Genomic DNA, 17,016 nt, shown 5'->3' on the forward strand with positions numbered 1-17,016 from the left:
CAATTTTTCAGTTTTTGATTTGTTAAAAAAGTTTGAAATATCCAATATATGTCGTTCCACTTCATGATTGTGTCCCACTTGTTGTTGGTTCTTCACAAAAAAATACAGTTTTATATCTTTATGTTTGAAGCCTGAAATGTGGCAAAAGGTCGCAAAGTTCAAGGGGGCCGAATACTTTCGCAAGGCACTGTATATTCTCAGTGAGGAACAAAGGCAAAGCTTCTGATCAGAGGAAAACATGTTGTAATCAAAAATAATAATCTGTTCAGTTTGAAGATGAGCACGGCTGACCAGAACTCCATTCAAGTTACAATTAAAGAAATACCTGAATAAGCAGATGATAGTGTTGTGGCTGAGTTTCTGGCTAAAGCTGGATGTATGGTGGTGAGATGAGTGATGAGGCGCATGATAAGATACAAGGGTCAACTTACAAACTGCAGCACCCTTCATTCCTATAACACGGTCTGTAAAGATGGGCCCTCACTGGATCAAAGTATTGTATGATGGACATGGTCCTGAGCGTAGTCAGGACTAGCTGACACAATCCCACACTAGAGGGTGTCACGGGAGTTGGTAGAGTACAGTCCTACTACACTGGACAACATAAGGTGCTTTTTCACACTACGTGCAGGACAACGATCCTGTCCCCCTGAGTAAGGTGGACGTATCACATATCTCAGATGAAATGACTGAACTTGAGACTGAGGTTGAAGAGGATAATTCCTTGCCTCCCAAGGACAAAGACGGAGTGAATGGAAACATTGGAGTTGGTACCTGGGGAGTCGGAGTCTGCAAAGTGACCTCTCATTCCAAGAAAAGAAGAAGAATAAAGGAAAAATACTCAAATGAAGCTGGGCCCAATAGAAAACCTTGAGGTTCATAAGAGGACCCGAGAGAGCGGTGTAACTCTGGGGAATACAAAAGAAGGCAGACAGACATCAATGCTGGCCTTCATTCAAACAATCCGGAATCAACATACATCCAAGCGTCCCAGGTTACCAAGCTCCCCATCAGAGTCTGGAGTTAGGTCACCTGCAGAAAAGAGCTGATATGTAGGATGTAATTCTGGGAGAAGTGGAGAGTGGAGTCCCCCTTATTAGCCATCCAGACTGAAATCATTGATGAGGGATTAAAATAATCTATATATCAGAACCTATACTATCTGGTTCAGATAAGGACATTCTGTGTATGTGAGCATAACTTCTGTAGCTAACATGACTTTTCAAGAGAATGAGCAATCTGCTAATAATTACATTTCAATGCCAACTCTTGATACCCCCCCCAAAAAAACGCTTTCGAGACAGAAACTCAGTTTCTGATTGCTCAGTTAACCCAGGTATTAGAAAACATTGTACCATGAAACTTCTTCAAACCGTCAACCAGGCTAAAATACTCTGGGACCCTCATTCCAAGCCTAGAAGAATATTGTGAGGTCATCTGAATATTCATAGTATTATTTATAAAAGTGAACAGGTAGAACATTTATTGATTTTTTCTGTTTCTCTGAGACATGCCTGAAGAATTCTTCTCCTATTTTCCCCTTTATTGTCCCTGGATATTCCATATTCAGGAGGGACAGGGGAGAGGGCAGAGGGGGTGGATTGCGTATGTCCATGAAAGACTTTAAATGTAATTGTATCATATGGAAACACGCCAATGACATTGAATGTATGGGGCTGAATGTCTTACTCTCCCCTCATATGTCTTTCATTGTTATTGGATTATATCGACCACCAACATCGGATATCTCGCTTTATTACCATCTAAATGCCATGCTTAAAGAATGTGATCAGAAGAAGGAGATTATCTGGGTGATTTCAATATAAACTGGGAAAACAAAACTTGCAGGAAAAATCGCAGAGATCACAGATTATTTCAGCCTGACTCAAATAATACAAGATCCAACCAGAGTAACACAGTAATCTCAGACTCAAATTGATCTGGTGTTTACTAACAGACCTGATCAAATAATTAAGTCCAGTAACTTACCTCCTGGCATATGTGACCTCAATGTTACATCGGTGGTTAGAAAGCTCACTAGAACGAGATTTAAGAACCATATTAATGTTCAACAGTACGATAACAAAATGCAGAAAAGTGAGCAAAGTAAAACTACGATGCAACCAGAAGTCAATTTGACTGGTCTGATCTGTTAAGCAATGAAGACCCAGAGTCTGGATACAGCACAGTTCTGTCAGCTATTAAAGTGGATACCTCTTTTACTAGGACATTTCAACGTAAGCCAAGACGGAAAACCTCTCTACCAATCCTCAACGAGGACGACTGGAGAGCAGACGAGAGAACAAGATTCTTCCTTGAAAAAAAGCATTGAGGTCTCGTAATAATGATGACAGACATATATTTGCATCACTGAGAAGTAAGGTGGTTAGGAATATAAAAAAGCAAAAGCAGAGATCTTTCTCAGAGTGATCAATGATGCAAATTTAAATGGCAATGTGATTTGGGAAAAGCTCAACAAACTAACAGGGAGAGGAGCTGAAAAGTAGAAAAAAACATCCTGAATTCAAGGTTAATGGGATTCTAATTCAAGACTTGAATTTCATATCCTTTAACAATTTATTTGTTGACTCTGTCAGGGGACTGGCTCAGAGAGGTTCAACCAAGACAGCAGTTCTTCACTCCCATAAAAGATAATAATAAACCAATATTCAGAATTCCTGAAATCTCAGTGTCAGCAGTGGAGAGTATTATTAGCTTCTTCAGGAGCTCTAGAACAAAATATGTATTTGGTCTAGACATTGTATTCCTGAAGCGACACAAGTTAATCTAGTTAATCTGTCCAACAAGTATGGGTTCTTTCCCAATGGTGGGAAGTCTGCTGCAGTGATACCTGTCTTAAAATCTGGTGGCCAAACACTGGTGAAAAATTACCGACCTTTTAGCATTCTTCCAGTGCTATCAAAATTAACTGAAAGATGGGTGTTTGATCATCTGACTGATCACCTCATTCTCCACACATCAAATGCAGTTTGGATTCAGAACTGATCGTTCTACTGAAACAGCCAATTGCTATTTTCTGGAGTGAATTAAATCTAAACTGAACATATAGTTGAAGTCCAAGTTTACATACACCCAGGTTGGAGTAATTAAAACTCATTTTCAACCACTCCACAAATTTCTTGTTAACAAACTATAGTTTTGGCAAGTCGGTTAGGACAGCTACTTTGTGCATGACATAAGTAATCTTTCCAACAATTGTTTACAAACAGATTATTTCACTTATAATTCACTGTATCACAATTCCAGTGTGTCAGATTACAGTTTGCATACACTAAGTTGACTGTGCCTTTAAACAGCTTGGAAAATTGCAGACAATTATGTTATGGCTTTAGAAGCTTCTAATTTACTTCATTTGAGTCAATTGGAGGTGTACCTGTGGATGATTTCAAGGTCAACCTTCAAACTCAGTGCCTCTTTGCTTGACATAATGGAAACATCAAAAACCTCACAAGTCTGCTTCATCTTTGGGAGAAATTTCCAAACACCTGAAGGTACACGTTCATCTGTACAAACAAATAGTATCCAAGTATAAACACCATGGGACCATGCACCCGTCATACCGCTCAAGAAGGAGACACGTTCTGTCTCCTAGAGATTAACATACTTTGTTGCGAAAAGTGCAAATCAATCCCAGAACAACAGCAAAGGACCTTGTGAAGATGCTGGAGGAAACAGGTACAAAGTATCTATATCCACAGTAAAACGAGTCCTATATTGATGTAACCTGAAAGGCCGCTCAGCAGGGAAGATGCCACTGCTCCAAAACCATGAAAAATAGCCAGACTAAGGTTTGTAACTGCACATGGGGACAAAGATCGTACTTATTGGAGAAATGTCTTCTGGTCTAATGAAACAAAAATAGAACTGTTTGGCCATGATGACCATCGTTATATTTGGAGGAAAAAGGGGGAGACTTGCAAGCCGAAGAATACCATCCCAACCGTGAAGCATGGGGGTGGCAGCATCATTGTTGTGGGGGTGCTTTGCTGAGGGAGGGACCGATGCACCTCACAAAATAGATGGCATAATGAAGGAGGAACTTTATGTGGATATATTGAAGCAACATCTCCATCTCAAGACATCAGTCAGGAAGTGGTTGCAAATGGTTGCAAATGGGTCTTCCAAATGGAAAATGACCTCAAGCATACTTCCAAAGTTGTGGCAAAATGGCTTAAGGACAACAAAGTCAAGGTATTGGAGTGGCCATCACAATGCCCTGACCTCAATCCCATAGAAAATTTGTGCGCAGAACTTAAAAAGCGAGTACGAGCAACGAGGACCACAAACCTGACTCAGTTACACCAGCTCTGTCCGGAGGGGAAATTCACCCATTATTGTGGGAAGCTTGTGGAAGGCTACCCAAAACCTTTGACCCAAGTGAAACAATTTAAAGGCAACGCTACCAAATACTAATTGAGTGTATGTAAACTTCTGACCCACTGGGAATGTGAGGATAGAAATTAAAGCTGAAATAAATCATTCTCTACTATTATTCTGAGATTTCACATTCTTAAAATAAAGTGATGATGAACTGACCTAAGACAGACAATTTTTACTCGGATTAAATGTCAAGAATTGAGAAAATCAGAGTTTAAATGTGTTGGCTAAGGTGTATGTAAACTTCCCGACTTCAACTCTAGGTGGTGAAGTCGGCATATCTTTTTGGATCTTGAAGTCATTAGTTGGATGTATTCCTTTCTGATAAACAGAAGTGAAAGGGTTTGGGGACGCTCAGCCGGACACTCTTACTATACCATTGGTGTCCCACAAGGGTCAATATTAGGCCTCCTTTACTGTCTATATAAATTAACTCTCTTGCCCACAAGTTAAAATGCAGATGATACAGTTCTGTATGTGCACTCATAAAATAGGCAATTGGTTGTAAACAAGTTAACGTCAGCTATGTTTTCTAAATGGATGACTAATTATTCCCTGCATTTAAATATCGACAAGACTCTTTGTATGGACTTCTCTAAAGAAATCCATTGATTCTTCCCAACGAGCTGTTGTTGTTAATGGGGGAGAATCCAGTAGTGCCTAATTCAGGTATCTTGGTGTCATTTTGGACTCCAACTTGACATTTAAGACACATGTGAAGAAGGTGGTTAGCACGGTTAAGTTTGGATTATCCCAACTTTAGGTTTACAAGACCTTTCCTTCCTCTGGAGGCCGCAAACTATATATGCATATATATATATGCAATGATCTTCTCACATCTGAGATATTATCTCACATGCTGGGCACACTCAATTGAAACCAATTGAATCACTCTACAAACAAACACTTAAGATTTTTGATAATGTCAAACAGTTACCACCATTGTCACATAATTTTCAAACGCAGTTCATTTAGTCTGGATAGCTTTAAGCAGCATGTAGATGCAAGCCTTGTCTTTAAGATCCTGTATGGTCTTGTGCCTCCCACCTCTATACTGACATATCATGCTCAAAGGAAAGCACCTCAGGATATCAAGGACAGTAACTAGAGGTGATTGTGTTGATCCTTTTCGACACAGTTAAATAGGCCAATCGGCCTTCTCTGTTAGAGCTACAATATACTGGAATGCAATGCCCATGGACTTGCACTGATTATTGTACTTTTAAATTTGAATTGAAAACATGGCTAAAATCTATCCAAATCTGTACACATGAGTTATCTGTGATTCCTCATACGTAATACAACAGTTGACAATAGTGTTGTTGTTGTCGTTAGAATGACATATTATATATTAATGGACGTAATATATTTGTATTTTCTATTGTTTTAGTGATTATGTGTATTGTGGTTGTGTAATTGTCCTCAGCTGCCCTGGGACTACAGGTGCAAATTAGCTTTGACTAACACCGGTATATTTACATGGATGTTGTATTATTGTAATATTGATGTTGAGTAATGCGCATTGTTCCCTTTCAATAAAGAAACAAACAAACAAGTAGCCACCCTTTGACTTAATGACAGCTTTGCACACTATTGGCATTCTCTCAACCAGCTTCATGAGGTAGTCACCTGGAATGTATTTCAATTAACAGGTGTGAAAAATTAATGTAATTAATGCATTTGAGCCATTCAGTTGTGTTGTGACAAGGTAGGCGTGGTATACAGAAGATAGCCCTATTTGGTAAAAGACCGAAGATGAATCAGCAGTGCATCATTAGTGAACTGACGGAAAACTTCAAAAACTTTAAAGGTTTTGTCAAATGCAGTCGCAAAAACCATTAAGCACTATGATGAAACTGGCTCTCATGAAGACCTCCAGAGGAAAATGAAGACCCAGAGTTACCTCTGCTGCAGAGGATAACTTCATTAGAGTTACCAGCTTCAGAAATTTCAGCCCAAATAAATGCTTCACAGAATTCAAGTATAAGACACATCTCAACGTGAATCAGGCCTTCATGGTCGAAATGCTGCAAAGAAACCACTATCAAATGAAACCAATAATAAGAAGAGACTTGCTTGGGCCAATAAACACGAGCAATGGACATTAGTCTGATGAGTCCAAATTTGAGATTTTTGGTTCCAATCGACTTGTCTTTGTGAGATGCAGAGTAGGTGAACGGATGATCTCTGCATGAGTGGTTCCCACCGTAAAGCATGGAGGAGGAGGTGTGATGGTGTGGGAGTGTTTTGCTGGTGACAGTCTGTAAATTACAGTGCCTTGCGAAAGTATTCGGCCCCCTTGAACTTTGCGACCTTTTGCCACATTTCAGGCTTCAAACATAAAGATATAAAACTGTATTTTTTGTGAAGAATCAACAACAAGTGGGACACAATCATGAAGTGGAACAACATTTATTGGATATTTCAAACTTTTTAACAAATCAAAAACTGAAAAATTGGGAGTGCAAAATTATTCAGCCCCTTTACTTTCAGTGCAGCAAACTCTCTCCAGAAGTTCAGTGAGGATCTCTGAATGATCCAATGTTGACCTAAATGACTAATGATGATAAATACAATCCACCTGTGTGTAATCAAGTCTCCGTATAAATGCACCTGCAATGTGATAGTCTCAGAGGTCCGTTAAAAGCGCAGAGAGCATCATGAAGAACAAGGAACACACCAGGCAGGTCCGAGATACTGTTGTGAAGAAGTTTAAAGCCGGATTTGGATACAAAAAGATTTCCCAAGCTTTAAACATCCCAAGGAGCACTGTGCAAGCGATAATATTGAAATGGAAGGAGTATCAGACCACTGCAAATCTACTAAGACCTGGCCGTCCCTCTAAACTTCCAGCTCATACAAGGAGAAGACTGATCAGAGATGCAGCCAAGAGGCCCATGATCACTCTGGATGAACTGCAGAGATCTACAGCTGAGGTGGGAGACTCTGTCCATAAAACAACAATCAGTCGTATATTGCACAAATCTGGCCTTTATGGAAGAGTGGCAAGAAGAAAGCCATTTCTTAAAGATATCCATAAAAAGTGTTGTTTAAAGTTTGCCACAAGCCACCTGGGAGACACACCAAACATGTGGAAGAAGGTGCTCTGGTCAGATGAAACCAAAATTGAACTTTTTGGCAACAATGCATAACTTTATATTTGGCGTAAAAGCAACACAGCTCATCACCCTGACCACACCATCCCCACTGTCAAACATGGTGGTGGCAGCATCATGGTTTGGGCCTGCTTTTCTTCAGCAGGGACAGGGAAGATGGTTAAAATTGATGGGAAGATGGATGGAGCCAAATACAGGACCATTCTGGATGAAAACCTGATGGAGTCTGCAAAAGACCTGAGACTGGGATGGAGATTTTCTTCCAACAAGACAATGATCCAAAACATAAAGCAAAATATACAATGGAATGGTTCAAAAATAAACATATCCAGGTGTTAGAGTGGCCAAGTCAAAGTCCAGACCTGAATCCAATCGAGAATCTGTGGAAAGAACTGAAAACTGCTGTTCACAAATGCTCTCCATCCAACCTCACTGAGCTCGAGCTGTTTTGCAAGGAGGAATGGGAAAAAATGTCAGTCTCTCGATGTGCAAAACTGATAGAGACATACCCCAAGCGACTTACAGCTGTAATCGCAGCAAAAGGTGGCGCTACAAAGTTTTAACTTAAGGGGGCTGAATAATTTTGCACGCCCAATTTTTCAGTTTTTGATTTGTTAAAAAGTTTGAAATATCCAATAAATGTTGTTCCACTTCATGATTGTGTCCCACTTGTTGTTGATTCTTCACAAAAAATACAGTTTTATATCTTTATGTTTGAAGCCTGAAATGTGGCAAAAGTTCGCAAAGTTCAAGGGGGCCGAATACTTTCGCAAGGCACTGTATTTAGGATTCAAGTAACACTTAACCAGCATGGCAACCACAACATTCTGCAGCGATACACCATCCCATTTGGTTTGCGTTAAGTGTTACTCTCATTTATTTTCCAACAGGGTAATGACCCAACACATCTCCTGGCTGTGTAAGGGCTTATTGACCAAGAAGGAGAGTGATGGAGTGCTGCATCAGATGACCTGGCCTCCACAATCACCCAACCTCAACCCAGTGAGATGGACCGCAGAGTGAAGGAAAAGCAGCCAACAAGTGCTATGCATATGTGGGAACTCCAAGACTTTTGGGAAAGCCTTCCAAGTGAAGCTGGTTGAGAGAATACAAAGCTGTCATCAAGGCAAAGGGTGGCTACTTTGACGAATCTCAAAAAAATAAAATATATTTTGATTTGTTTAACAACTTTTGGTTACTACGTGATTCCATATGTGTTATTTCATATTAAACTAATGTTTTGTTTGGAATGAACACACAACACTATGTGTGGAGAAGAAAAAGGCACAGCACACCAACATCAAAACCTCATCCCAACTGTAAAGTATGGTGGAGGGAGCATCATGGTTTGGGGCTGCTTTGCAGCCTCAGGGCCTGGACAGCTTGCTATCATTGACGGAACAATGAATTCTCATGTTTATCAGGACATTTTGCAGGAGTTTGTAAGGCTATCTGTCTGCCAATTGAAGTTCAACAGAAGTTGGATGATGCAACAGGACAACGACCCAAAACACAGAAGTAAATCAACAACAGAATGACTTCAACAGAAGAAAATACGCATTCTGGACTGGCCCAGTCAGAGTCCTGACCTCAGCCCAATTTAAAATGACCGAGAGCAGATCACACTCGACATCCTAAGAATATTGCTGAACTGAAACAGTTTTGTAAAGATGAATGGTCCAATATTCATCCTGACCGTTGTGCAGGTCTGATTCGCAACTACAGAAAAAGTTGGGTTGAGTTTTTGCTGCCAAAGGAGGGTCAACCAGTTATTAAATCCAAGGGTTCACATACTTTTCCACCCTGCACTGTGAATGTTTACACAGTGTGTTCAATAAAGACATAAAAACATATAATTGTTTGCTTGTTATTAGTTTAAGCAGACTGTGTTTGTCTACTGTTGTGACTTAGATGAAGGTCATATCAAATTGTATGACCACTTTATGCAGAAATCCCGATGATTCTAAGGGTTTCACATACTTTTTCATGCCACTGTATTTGCTGGATTCAGTGTTTTCCTGCAGTCAAAGCCTCCCAGCCGAGCCAAATGCCTAAACAAAATGAGATGTCAAAACACAAGAAAACAAAATATGGATATATCATTCCAGACCTTACAGGCCGTCCGTCGATAAAGCTAAAAATGAATCAAACAAACAAACCAGCAAACAAGCCGTCTGGTAAGTAGCGCACTACCACAAACCGATGCTGGCACTAAGACCAGACAGCATCAGATAGATGGCCTACAGAGAACTGTAGAACAGTACAGAGGGGCAATGTTTCGCCCGTTCGGATGCGTTCTCCTGTCAAAACTTTGAAGAAGCATGTTTTGTTTAACACTTTAATTTGTTACTACATGATTCCAAATGTGTTATTTCATAGTTTTCATGTGTTCACTATTATTCTACAAAGTAGAAAATAGTAAAAATAAAGAAAAACCTCTTGAAAAATTGGGACACCAATCATTCCCTCGAGGAGTTGCCCACCCCTGGTGGAGCCCAAGCTGTTTGGATGCTACCGTCAGAAGTTTGCAAATTGGCTGTACCGACTTCAGACGAGTCCCAAGACGTTTGTGGAGGTCATACAGCAAAACAGAGAACACCATCATGTTCGTTAGAGTCTCGCCTTTCCATGTCGAGGTCATGTAGGCCAATCCATTAGGAAGCTACAGACGATTTTGTGAGAAGACCATTGTCCGGGATGTCTCATGGTCTGACAAACACCTAAAAACTGACACCTTTCCCTGCAGATGCAGAAGTGCAACATCTGACGATGTGGTGGTTTGAGATGATTGCAATGCAAAAACAGATATCACTATGCTCATGAACTATGCTAATTCAATTTCAGTGAGGGCGCGGACATCGACTCAATTATCAAAGTCTGAGGGATAATTGCCCTCTTGCACAAATCACACAAAGGTTGTGTTTTCTCAAACTGCAAAGTGATTGCACAACACTTTATGTCTAATATAAGTGTCCATAGGTAGAGGCTTAGAGTACAAATTTTCAGGCCAGGTGAAGAGACTAGCAAGACTAGTTTCAGATGTGGTTTGCCTCATATCAACCTCTAAATAAATATAGATTGCAATGAAAAATCAAAATCAAATGCAACAGTCAGTATCTGGTGTGGCCACCATTAAGTACTGCAGTGCATCTCCCCCTCATGGACTGTACCAAATTTGCCAGTTCTTGCTATGAGATGTTACCCCACTCTTCCACCAAGGCACCTGCAAGTACCCTCACCCTCCGATCCAATAGGTCCCAGACGTGCTCAATGGGATTGAGATCCGGGCTCTTAGCTGGCCATGGCAGAACACTGACATTCCTGTCTTGCAGGAAATCATGCACAGAACGAGCAGTATGGCTGATGGCATTGTCATGCTGGAGGGTCATGTCAAGATGAGCCTGCAGGAAGGGTACCACATGAGGGAGAAGGATGTCTTTCCTATAACGCACAGTGTTGAGATTGCCTGCAATGACAGCAAGCTCAGTCCGATGATGTTGTGACACACGCCCCAGACCATGACGAATACCATGGTGGCACTGTCTGAAAGTATGCAAACAAGTTTGATAAATTGTTAGAACAATTAAGCAGGATAATTGTATACTATTAATTATTTATACTGACTCAGAGCTATGGAAATATATTTTTATTTATTTATATTTTATTTAACCTTTATTTAACCAGGTAGGCAAGTTGAGAACAAGTTCTCATATACAATTGTGACCTGGCCAAGATAAAGCAAAGCAATTTGACACATACAACGACACAGAGTTACAGATGGAGTAAAACAAACATACAGTCAATAATACAGTATAAACAAGTCTATATACGATGTGAGCAAATGAGGTGAGATAAGGGAGGTAAAGGCAAAAAAAGGCCATGGTGGCAAAGTAAATACATTATAGCAAGTAAAAAACACTGGAATGGTAGATTTGCAATGGAAGAATGGAATGGAAATATATATAGAGGGCCTGACTTCATACTGAAGTTAAAGAGTTCACAAACTGTTTAATGTTGCCAAACCCATTTTCAAAGTGTCTTTCAAAGTGGTCAAGTTTTTAGCCACCAATAAAAAACATGCACTATGTGGACACCACTTCAAATAAGTGAATTTGGCAATTTAAGCCACACAAGTTGCAGACAAGTGTATACAATTGAGCACACAGCCATACAAATCTACAAAGACAAACATTGGCAGTAGATTGGCCCGTACTGAAGAGCTCAGTGACTTTCAAAGTGGCACCAACGTAAGGTGCTACCATTTCAACGAGTCAGTTAGTCAAATGTATGCCCTGATAGAGCTGCAACTGTAAAGCACTGTTTTTACATTTACATTTACATTTATTTTGTGATGTGGAAACATCTAGGAGCAAACACATGGCTCAGCCCCGAAGTGGTAGGCCAGGAAGCTCACAGAATGGGAAAGGTAGAATGCTGAAGTGCATTAGCATGTAAAAATCGTCTCTCCTCGGTTGCAACACTGACAAACTAATTCCAAACTGCCTCTGGAAGCAATGTCAGCACAATAACTGTTAGTCAGGAGGTAAATTAAATGGGTTTCCGTGGCCAAACAGCCGCACACAATTCTAAGATTGCCTTGTGCAATGCCAGTGGTGTAAAGCTCACGGCTATTGGACTCTGGAGAAGAGGAAACACGTTCTCTTACAGTGATGAAGCACGCTTCATGATCTGGCAGTCTGATGGATTAATATGGATTTGGCAGATGCCAGAAGAACGCTACCTGCCCTAATGCATAATGCCAACTTTAAAGTTTGGTGGCTGAGGAAAAATGGTCTTTGCTGTTTTTCACGCCAACTGCGAGCCAGGCCTAATCGCACAAAGTCAGTGCCCAACCTCAATAATGATCTTGTGACTGAATGGGAAGCCAGTCCCCGCAGCAATGTTCCAACATCTAGAGGAAAGCTGGGGGCTATTACAGCGGCAAAGGGGACCAATCCATATTAATGCCCATGATATTGGAATGAGATGTTCGATGAGCAGGTGTTTTTGGGCCATGGAGTGTATTTGGTTATCTGCAACCCAAGAAGAACTGCTAGTGGGTCTTGACCCCTTTTTGGAAACAAATTCTCTGGAACTGATTATGAATTCAGAAGTTTTGTTGATGTCATACTTGTTTACAATTGTTTTAGAACTTGTAGAGCCTTCCACCTTATATCAGAGAGGTTTCACACTTGTTTTGAAAGGATCTCAAATAGTTTGTCAAACAAACAGAACACAACAGACAAAGACATACACAATGACGGATGTTAACTTATTTCATTTATTAATGATGGAATAATCAGCTCTGAACAGGAGCTAATGTCAACATATTTGATTTAAACAAGTTTTCTCCTTCCCCTATCAACGCCCATCTCATTTTCCACCCCGCTGCTGGGGCAGGGGCTGGAGCTGCAGCAGGTGTTGCGGCAGGAGCAGAGGTGAGGCTGGCCAATAGGAAGGGCAGGAGGGCCATCAAGGCAGAGTTACCTTGAGAAGGCTGCGCATAAGGAAGTAGGGTGGGTACTGAGGCTGCTGATAGGGGTAAAAACCTTCCCAAACCACGGCCATAACCCCTGTACCTCTGTAGAGAGAGAGAGAGAGAGAGAGAGAGAGAGAAGAAAGAGAGAGAGAGAGATGGATAAATTGTTCTGAGCTCAAACAAACTAGTAATCATATTCAAATAGTAGACCGTACTATAGACAGAATACTCTAATAGACAGAATACCTAACAGATAGTACTAAATATTACTGCACCTCATTGCTAGCTGAGCGCTCCTCTCGATCATGTTCCTCAGACACCTGCACACACAAACAAAATCCCAGGATGAATGATATTATGGTTTAAAGTAATCAACACTCAAAGTGTGAACTTTAGTCCATCATATTGTAATAATTCAGATATTGTCATATTCCAATGGAATGCAATCTGTGGAAACAGCAATCTCTTGATTTATTGATGTGTAAATTGAAGGCTTGATGTTGTATTTCAAGAATTCTTACAGGAATGGAAGAACAAAGTCCAATCAGGCACATCACTAGGAATAGTAGTTTCATGGTCACCACGGAGTTCTTGAAATGAAAAAGACATACAGTGAATTCAAAGCTAGACACGCATGACTAAACTCCACTACAGTGTCTTTGAAGCTCTTACCTGTTCAAGTGAAGATGTAAAATGCTTTAAAAGTATTCAACTTGAGACTAATGCTGTATTGTAACTTAACAGCAAAAATCTGCTTTTATAGACCATTTCATTCCACTGTCAACCAATGAGCTTTCAGTCCCATGATCAATGGTGTGTCCCGGAGATGTGAAATGTGATGAAATTAGACATTTGGTGTGTCATTCTACAAATCTGTATATATCCATAGTGCCAACAGAGAACAATAGCTCATCAGTATTAGGAAACTTATGCTAAGTTGACAGGTTTTGAAACTGTTGATGATTTATACCCTTGTTTTTGGGCATTGCGGAGGATAAATGAACACATTTAATTGTAATGTACATTTTTAATTTCTCAACTTATACAGCACAGCTCAAGTACCAGACTTTATTTTGATTTCTCCTATCATGCAATATAATGTACAACACTTTTTTAAATATCTCAAATCACACAATGTAATGTATCACACTTTGTATAGATTTCTCACAATTTCCATAAACTTAATGAGGATTTATTTGAAGACTGGATAGACATACAATTCAGCTTGAAATATAAATGTGTTTATTAAACAGAAATGCATAAAGGAATCACACTTCATAGTCGATGTCTGGGAGTTCCATGAAATACCTGATTGACAGAAAAGCAAATTAATGAATTTATAGGATATACATTGTACTTATGATGTTTGGGGAATACAGTGTTGGGAAAAGTGCCCAATTTTCGTACTTGAGTAAAAGTAAAGATACTTTAATAGAAAATGGCTCAATTTTAAGTAAAAGTCACTCAGTAAAATACTGCTTGAGTAAAAGTCTAAAAGTATTTGGCTTTAAAAATACTTAAGTATTAAAATAATTGTAATTGCTAAAATATACTTAAGTATCAAACGGAATGTGTGATAGAAATGGATTTTCCTTGTTCTGAAAACACATGCAGTACCATTGTTTTGCAAACAAACACCCACTTCACTCCCACCTATGAACGTTGCCAAATCATCATGGGAAGTACTTGATTGTAGAATTAAGTAGGCTTATGATTACAAGTTAAACTGAGTCACCAGCTTAAACAGTATAATATGCAACTCAATCCCCACCTTGCCACGACAAATGTCCAACTTTTGTAACTTATTGAATGTATATGTTGCCCCAAGCAAAAATGTTTATTTCAGATCCTTTTTTATAAATTCAGACATTTTTAAGACATCGGTTACTTTAGAGAAGTAAACTAATATTCATTATAAAATATATAGTTCCCTTCTTTAGTACACTCATCCGAGCTCCTGTCAAACTGCCATTGTAGGGCTCTTTCTGTTGACAAACTGGCATTGCGGAACTCAAGGTCAATTAACCCATTACAGTCTAAGCCCTGTCTAAGCTGGGAGTGTGGTGTGGGTCGGGAGGGCTCTTCTAAGCTATTCATGTGTGGCATGTTTCGTCACAATATTGTCTTTTGAACATTTGTTTTGGACTGATGCCCGAGCATTCTACGAAATGTATCGACTATGAGCGCTGATTAAGATTTCATCAAAAGTGCATTACAGTGGTATGGAAATACAATGACATTCAAAAGGAGGCAAATATTTAGTAGGACATTTTTCCCCATTATTTCAATGTCACCAGTTTGACTTTAAATGCGGTATAATGTTAGCTAGCTAGCTAAGATTGAGGGGAGGCCACCGGATTCTAGCTAGCTACTGTAGCAATGTCATCAAATATTCAGGCACCTAATTGAAATGTAGACTTAACATTAGTTAGCCTCTGTCCAGAATGACTGGGTTTATCAGAACTTTAGGGCACCACTATGGCGCTGCCGATAGAGAGCGGATTGAGAACGTTCATAACAGTGGCATGACGTGACCGAGGGACGGAGGTGCAACCTATGAATTTGGTAATGTTTTAAGAAGGATCATTTTGCTATTTGATATTCATTTTTAACCTCTTACATCTATGGGGGCGCTATTTCATTTTTGGATGAAAACGTTCCCGTTTTAAACAAGATATTTTGTCACAAAAAGATGCTCGACTATGCATATAATTGCTACCGTTCGAAAGAAAACACTTGACGTGTCCAGAAATATAAAGATCTTCTCTGTGCGTGCCCTATAACGTGAGCTTCAAGCAAAACCAAGATGAGATGGCATCCAGGAAATGACAAGGATTTTTGAGGCTCTGTTTTCCATGGTCTCCTTATATGGCTGTGAACGCGAGAGGAGTAAGTCTGCCCCTTTCTGCCGTTTCCCAAGGTGTCTGCAGCATTGTGACGTATTTGTAGGCAGATCATTGGAAGATTGACCATAACAGACCACATTTACCACGTGTCCGCCCGGTGTCCTGCGCAAATTGGTGCGTAAAGTCACCTGCCAGTATTTTTCCATACGATACAGAGAGTAAAAAGCTTCACGAACTGCATGTCAATGAAGAGATATGTGAAAAAACACCTTGATTTGATTCCAAACAACGTTTGCCATGTTTCGGGCGATATTATGTAGTTAATCCGGAAAAGTTTAACGTTGTAGGTGACTGCATTTTTCGGGTTTCTAGCCAGACGCAATGTAGAAAACGGAACGATTTCTCCCCTACACACAGACGTTTTTCAGGAAACACTGCGCATTTGGTATGTGACTGAGAGTCTCCTCATTGAAAACATCAGAAGCTCTTCAAAGGTAAATTATTTTATTTATTTGGTTATCTGGTTTTTTTGTGAAAATGTTAGTACTACATGCTACACAAAATGCTATGCTAGCTTTGCATACTCTTACACAAATTAGTCAATTTCTATGGTTCAAAAGCATATTTTGAAAATCTGAGATGACAGTGTCGTTAAGAAAAGGCTAAGCTTGAGAGCAGACGCATTATTTTAATTTTATTTGCGATTTTCAGAAATCGTTAATTTTACGCTAATGAGCCTGAGGCTTGAGTCACGATCCCGGATCCGGGATGGGGAGTTTCAAGAAGTTAAGGCCCCTTGAAGTATCAAAAAAATAATAATAATAATTTATTTAAAAATGTATATGGTCTTATAGCAATAAGCCAATAAAAACTCAATAAATAACAGTTATACTACATGGAACAACAGATAGTCCCCTGATAAAAATCAAAAGGAAGTTTGTTCTGAAGAGACTATCCAATAACTGAGAAACATAAGAAGGATCAGAAAACATTCATTTTTAAATGTGATCTGATCTTCATCTAGGTCGCAACAATAGACAAACACAGTCTGTTAATAATAACACAAAAAATGATATGTTTTCATGTCTTCATTGAACACATTGTGTAAACATTCACAGTGCAGGGTGGTAAATGTATGTGAACCCTTGGATTTAATAACTGGTTGGTCCCCTTTTTC

General features: G+C 39.7%; 1 long non-coding RNA gene across 1 annotated transcript; it reads right to left on the reverse strand.

The window, feature by feature from the left end:
- Positions 1 to 13,058: 13,058 nt before the first annotated feature.
- On the reverse strand, positions 13,059 to 13,726 carry LOC135534917 (uncharacterized). Its single transcript, XR_010454764.1, has 4 exons — positions 13,666 to 13,726; positions 13,515 to 13,583; positions 13,269 to 13,313; positions 13,059 to 13,095 (listed from the first exon to the last, which is right to left on the reverse strand). It is a non-coding gene; the product is annotated as an uncharacterized LOC135534917 (long non-coding RNA).
- Between the last annotated feature and the right edge of the window lie 3,290 nt (positions 13,727 to 17,016).

This window comes from Oncorhynchus masou, unplaced genomic scaffold, assembly GCF_036934945.1.
Source record: "Oncorhynchus masou masou isolate Uvic2021 unplaced genomic scaffold, UVic_Omas_1.1 unplaced_scaffold_4141, whole genome shotgun sequence".
Taxonomy (NCBI): Eukaryota; Metazoa; Chordata; class Actinopteri; order Salmoniformes; family Salmonidae; genus Oncorhynchus; species Oncorhynchus masou.